At 47.8% G+C, this 6,449-nt stretch overlaps 1 long non-coding RNA gene across 1 annotated transcript; it reads right to left on the reverse strand.

Moving 5' to 3' along the window:
* Positions 1 to 546: 546 nt before the first annotated feature.
* LOC118541982 (uncharacterized) lies at positions 547 to 4,529 on the reverse strand. The gene is made up of 2 exons (XR_004920361.2): positions 4,192 to 4,529; positions 547 to 1,950 (listed from the first exon to the last, which is right to left on the reverse strand). It is a non-coding gene; the product is annotated as an uncharacterized LOC118541982 (long non-coding RNA).
* Between the last annotated feature and the right edge of the window lie 1,920 nt (positions 4,530 to 6,449).

Consider the following 6,449-nt stretch of genomic DNA (forward strand, 5'->3'; position numbering starts at 1 on the left):
AGCAGTCAGGGTAGAGGGCGGAGTGGACGCTGCTCTGAATACTTAGGGAATAAATCGAGGTTGCCAGGGGCACCCGCGGACACAGCTGGCCAACGACGTCCAGCATCCCGGCCCTGTACAGCCTCCCCTGGGACGTGTGTGGCAGGGCCCACTTTTCTTGGGTGAGGTCCACAGCCACCTCCTTGAAGGGCACCGATTCCTAAAACCCGGATGGGCAGTCTGGGTGGGCTTGTCCCCTCCCCAACCATGTCCGGAGGCGACGGTGGAGGCTGACGGCCCCGGGGAAGGCAGCTGTGTGCACCCAAAGCTCAGATCGGGCTTGGGGAGCAGTCACGTGTGCTCTGAGCGGACCGGCCTATGCCTTTCACACGCAGCACGGAGATAGGCACACTCTGAATGCACGACCAGTGTGTTATAAAAAAATGTCCCCTGGAGAGTGGCGTCAAAGACCTCGGATGTCGCAGAACGGAAAGTTAATTCTGACTTCCACGTGAGCAATGATACCTTTTTTTTTTTTTTGCTTGGGACTTCATAAATAAACTCTGCTCTCCCTCCAAGTTTAATTCCCTCTACAAACTACCCACAAGGCAGGTAAAACCCACGGTCTGCCACTTGTCAGCTGTGCCTATGGCAAATCGTCGTCCCTTGCCAACCCCATTCTCATGTGTGAAGTGGCTGAATAACCTCTTGAGGATGTTGAGTGATTAAGTGAGCTCATGGGTAAGGTGCTTCTCATCCGGAAATAAACAGCAAATACATGGCCCGGGTGTATTGTTCGTGAAGATGTCCGAGAAGCTTGGGGCAATGCCAGCGTTCTGCACGACCGAGCAGGTTTTACACGGAAGTGGGGTCAGGAGGTGCTGCCTGTCTCATCTCAGCACAGATCAGGTGTCATCACCAGGTGTGAGGACAGTCAGGTGCAGCTGCCCAATCCGGGCTCCTGGGTGGGCTGTGCTGGAGGACAGTCCTGGCTGGAGCCTTCCTGTAAAAGGAGGTCTCCCATTCCCTCCTAGTTTCTCTGTGACCTCACATGCCTAATTATCCTGCTCTGTCTTAGGGCTTCATGCTGTCTTCCTGCTCACAGAGAAATGGAAGCCTCTCGAGCGCTTCGGTCTCTCCAGTCCTTCAGAAACGGCTACCATGTTCTCAGTTTGACTGCCTGCTAGACTCCTCCTCCATGCACTGCTTACTTCAGGAAACAAGGCTTTCTCTAGACTGCTACCGGTTTCTGAGCAAATGTGAGTCATAAAGGGGACACAGGGGTGCTTTGGACCGAGGATGAAAAGAAGTATTTTGGTTACACGTTTGAAGTTTCCAAAACCTTCAGTTGCATCCTGAGAAAACAAATAGCACGGACCAAAAGTGAACTCGAAACTAGGCACCGCCCCTTTGGGTCCAATCCCATAGAAATGCTTCTTCTCGTTCTCCCGCTCCTCCCCGGATCCTGCACAGCTGATTCAGCTCCCTGCTGCACACCTGCCTCCCCAGCTGGACCAGGAGTGCCCGCTCTTACGCATCTCTCCCACCTGCGCCCATCACGTGCCGGAGCTCACTGCGGTCACGGTTCGGGTTAATGAGTGAATTCCTTCCCCAGCAAGGCCATGGACGATGTGGGAAATATAATGTCTCCTATTCCCTCCTCCCAAACACAGCCTTTGTGGAATCGGGAACACATCAGTATAGGTATTGGGGTGGAGATTACTTCCACATTATTCCCTGACCCTCACAACCTTCACGGAGGTGCTGGATGACAGGGCTGAGTTCAGAGCCTTGGGTGCCTCCCAGATGCACTTAGAAGGCTCAGTTCCTGTGGAGACGCCTTCCCATGCCCGGGAAACAGCAGGGACAGAGCTGGTCCCTAGTCGTGGTGAAGGCGTCGTCAGGAACTCAGCTACCGCCTAATCTCCTCTGTTCGGTCTCAGAGACGGCATGCGCTCCAAGCAGGAGATTCTAGGAAAGATAAGGAAGCCGTAGATTTGAGTCTTGTCTATGGTTCTCAGATCTATCAGTCTCGAACCCCCAAACTTTCACGTGGGAGTGGCCATGCCACCGGGTATGCAGGCCAGAGTGACTCAGGAGAAGCAGGGAGAGCTCTTGTTTCCTAGTCGAAACTAAGAAGGTTTTGGCCTCTGTTGCTCATATGGGTTATGTTAGCGCGCTGAATTTACTTGTAAGGAAGTGAAATTCTTAGTGCTTAGTAAGTTAATTAACTCTTTTTTTTTTTTTTAAGATTTTATTTATTTATTTGACAGAGAAAGACACAGCGAGACAGGGAACACAAGCAGGGGGCAGTGGGAGAGGGAGAAGCAGGCCTCCTGCTGACCAGGGAGCCCGATGTGGGGCTCGGTCCCAGGATCCTGGGATCGTGACCTGAGCCGAAGGCAGATGCTTAGCGACTGAGCCACCCAGGCACCCAAGTTAATTAACTATATCTTCAAAGTTCTTATTCAGTTTATCGCCTGACCTCAACTACTTGGAGCATCTGAGTCACGTCACATAGGAGTCATGTCACACGGTCTCTCCGTGACCAAGGAAAGCACTCTGGAATTTATTACATTTAGTCATTTTTATCTCGATGCACTATCATTACTTCTTCAGCATGCACACGAGACCTGTCAAGTGTCACAGCGTCCAGAACCTAGCCGGCCGCCAACCCCACTGATGCAGGTCTCATGTCTTAGCTCCTCCACAGGGTAGGTTTGGACAATATGAGTCCCCTTAATGACAGCAGTGAACCCGTTTTTAACGTAGGAGGCTGAAGGCCAGGTTTAGCACTCTTGGGTCGGCATGAGGCAAAATAAATCCACTTCTAAATTTGCAGAACCATTGCCTCAAAGAAAATGTCGGGCTTTTTCTAAAGGTCACATAAAAAAGCTGCACAGACCCCCTTAGCCAGAAATCCTACTGCCATGGAAGGAAGCTACTAGGAAACTGCTTAGAGCCTTTAAGGAACGTGGCCTGTGATTACAGAAGGAAAAGACACTGGAAAGCAAGAACACTTCTTGAGTGGGAAGGGCTGATGCAAAGACACCAAACGTTGTCCAGGTGGAAGGCAGCCATCCAACACTCAGTATCCCTGCCCCTGTGTTGTTGGGATTATTCTTATTGTGCTTTATCAATTACAAGTTCAGTTCAGGTTGAGTAACTCTGAAACCCCCAGATAGCTCCCACTTGACATTACTGACACACTGTACGTGTGTTCTGCGGGAACCCCTTCCTTCCAAGAATGCCTAGAGACTCCAGCCTGTCCGCGTCTGTCTGCTGTCCCATCACTCCCCCACCCTGGCACGTGGCCTCCCTACTTGCCCCTGCATGCAATTGTTCCTGATAGAATCGCTTTTTAGGCAGGGAAATCATTACTGTCAGTCACCACCTCCATATCAATGTGTTCTCACCCGCAATTGGATTTTCACGTTTCTTTTTTTTTTTTTTTAAAGATTTTATTTATTTATTTGAGAGAGAGAATGAGATAGAGAGAGCATGAGAGGGGGTAGGTTCAGAGGGAGAAGCAGACTCCCTGCTGAGCAGGGAGCCCGATGAGGGTCTCGATCCAGGGACTCCAGGATCATGACCTGAGCCGAAGGCAGTCGCTTAACCAACTGAGCCACCCAGGCGCCCAACACGCATGTTTTTTATCCATCTTTCATCGTCTGCTATGGTCTGGTTTCTGCCCCCATGGTTCCGATGAAACCACTTGCGTAAGTTTATTAATGGCCTCTACTCTCCTCTCCCATGACATCTTTTCCATTCTCTTCCATGACTCTGCGGCATAAGCTACTATTGATGTCCTTGTGGCCATGACATTCTCTCCTTCTTTATGGGAACTCTAGTATTGCCTTCCTGTTTCTCTGCTACTTGCTGAGCCTGAATGTGGCTCTCTCCAGAACGCCCCAGCAGGCTCAGAGCAGGCTCACTCACTCAGTCTTGCCTTTAGAGTTCTAACCTCTCAGGTCAACCATAAATCCCGGGCACCAACTGCCAAGTACTTATCTCCGACCCTGCCTTCGGCCTCCCCATGTGGGCTCTATAGCATCTTCACCTGATTGATCACCGTGGATAAAACTACATTTCTTTCTCTCCTTCTCTCCCAGTTACTTCAAACTCTCCTATGGATGCCTTCTCTGTCCTCAGCACCCAGGCTCAATGGTTCAGAATCATCCATAATCCATTTCTTTATACTCAAGAAATTACCTGGTCATGTGGTCCAGCTCCCACTGGAATGGGTTGAGGAATGATCGAGGGGAAAACGGACACAGCAAGTGTGGACAAGGTAAGGCGGTGATGGGCAGTGGCTGGGAAGAAGAGCAGATCCTAGGAGGTCTCTGAAGGCAGAAGAGGTTGGAGAACATATCAAAACACAGATGGGGAAAGATCTGTTAGAGGAGAGATTAAAGCTTAAAAGAAAGAGAAAGGATCTTTGCTGGGTTTTCAGAAGGATTCAGCAACATGATGTCTTACTGGCAGCATCTTATCAAATGCTCTTGCAGTTAGAAATACTCCAGGTTAACAAAGCCCTTGGAAATTTTTCCTGTAGATTTCCCACCGGTTGAATGACATGCACGAAGCTTATACACGGCACTATTGTTTGTAATATCAAGACATCATTGAATATTAGTGTTTATTCTGATGCGAATTGGTAAACTGAATTACATTGCATTCATTTAGTGGACGGATGTGCAGCCTTAGAAAAGAATAGAGCAACTATGTCCTGATAGAGGATAATTTCTAAGATATTATCAAATGAATAAAAGCAAGGTATCACAAAACACTATGCCTGCCATACTATGACCTGTGTTTTTAAACGGGGAGGGGTGGGTGAAGGAAAAATATATATTAAGATTCGCCTGCATATACCTACAGAGACTCTGGAAAGACCTGGAAAAGCAACCACGGTGGCTCACTGCGGAGGGCAAAGAGGGGCAGTTGTGGGAGGCCTCTCACCATATGTATTTGTATATTTTTAGGTTCTTGGACCAGATACATATATGACAAATTCCTCAGAAATTTCAAGAAATTGAATTTTTTAAAGCCTCCACAGATTAAAATACATATAGTGCTATTTCTACCAATTGAGTGGAAGTCAACTTTGTAATACCAGGGAGATTGTTTGGTTTCTCTAAAATGTCTATTTATGAGTCTCTTCCGGTGGCCTTGGCTTATTTTCTTTCACTTTGGAGGGAATATTTCTAATTCCTAATTCTTCGTGTTCTTTTTCGCAGAGAACACCTGTCATTGCTAATTTCATTAGTTGAGCCAAAGCCAATTTTCTTACATTTCTTTCCCTTTTTCCCCCATCCAAAAGTTCTTTACCTTCACTGTCAGGTTAGATGGTATTTAAGCCATTTATATAGATGGGAGGAGAATTATTTGCATTCAGTACTTGGATTCTTACTCTAGCATATTGGTAACACTAGTAAAATATATGAAATCCTTGACTTTATGATAAGAATTGTTAATTCAGGGGCGCCTGGGTGGCTCAGTCGGTAGGCAGCTGCTTTTGCCTCAGGTCATGATCCCAGGGTCCTGGGATCGAGCCCCACATTGGGCTCCCTGCTCAGCGGGAAGTCTGCTTCTCCTTCTCCCTGTGCCCCTCCTCCCTCCTCGTGTGTGCGCGCGCGCTCTCTCTATCAAATAAATAAATAAAATCTTTTTTTTTTTTTTAAAGAATTATTACATTCAGGGGACCCTGTCTTGAGACCAAAAACCAGCAACCACATTGATGCTGAGGAGCTATGACAGGTGAACACCACTTTCTGTGTTAGGAGAGAGGAGAGCTGTCTTCAGCTATTTAAAAGGCTTTCTGAGAACATAGTAGAGCTAGGACCAGCGGACAGACTTTCTAGTAGTCACCTCCCAGGGAAGCATGAGAAAGAACTCCTGAGTATTTCCAGTGCTCCCCAAGAAGGTGATGGTCTGAAGTGATGGCCAAGGCCAAGGCCACCTGTAGACCAGAAGAGATGACGGTTGCATCTGTGTGTCTGCACGAGTCGATCTGGCATTCAGACAATGAAGTTTTAACCCAATAGTGGATGGTCTCAGCTTTCAGGATATGACATTTTTTAACATCAATCCTTTTTTTTTCTCTCAATTTCTCAAACCCAGAATAGGTACTTGCATGAGACCCATTCTCTTTAAATTCCATTCTCTCTATCTTTGTGGCTTTTCAATAACTACCTTTCTGTATTTTTTTAGCAAGATAAGTAAGAGGGCGATTTCCTTGTCAGACTTTGAAGGAAAACAAATGCCTTTAAAAGTAGACTTTCTGGGGTGCCTGGGTGGCTCAGTCGTTAAGCGTCTGCCTTCGGCTCAGGTCATGGTCCCAGGGTCCTGGGATCGAGCCCTGCATCGGGCTCCCTGCTCAGCGGGAAGCCTACTTCTCCCTCTGCCACTCCCCCTGCTTGTGTTCCCTCTCTCGCTGTGTCTTTCTCTGTCAAATAAATAAATAAAAT

Source organism: Halichoerus grypus, chromosome 2 (genome assembly GCF_964656455.1).
Source record: "Halichoerus grypus chromosome 2, mHalGry1.hap1.1, whole genome shotgun sequence".
Classification (NCBI taxonomy): domain Eukaryota; kingdom Metazoa; phylum Chordata; class Mammalia; order Carnivora; family Phocidae; genus Halichoerus; species Halichoerus grypus.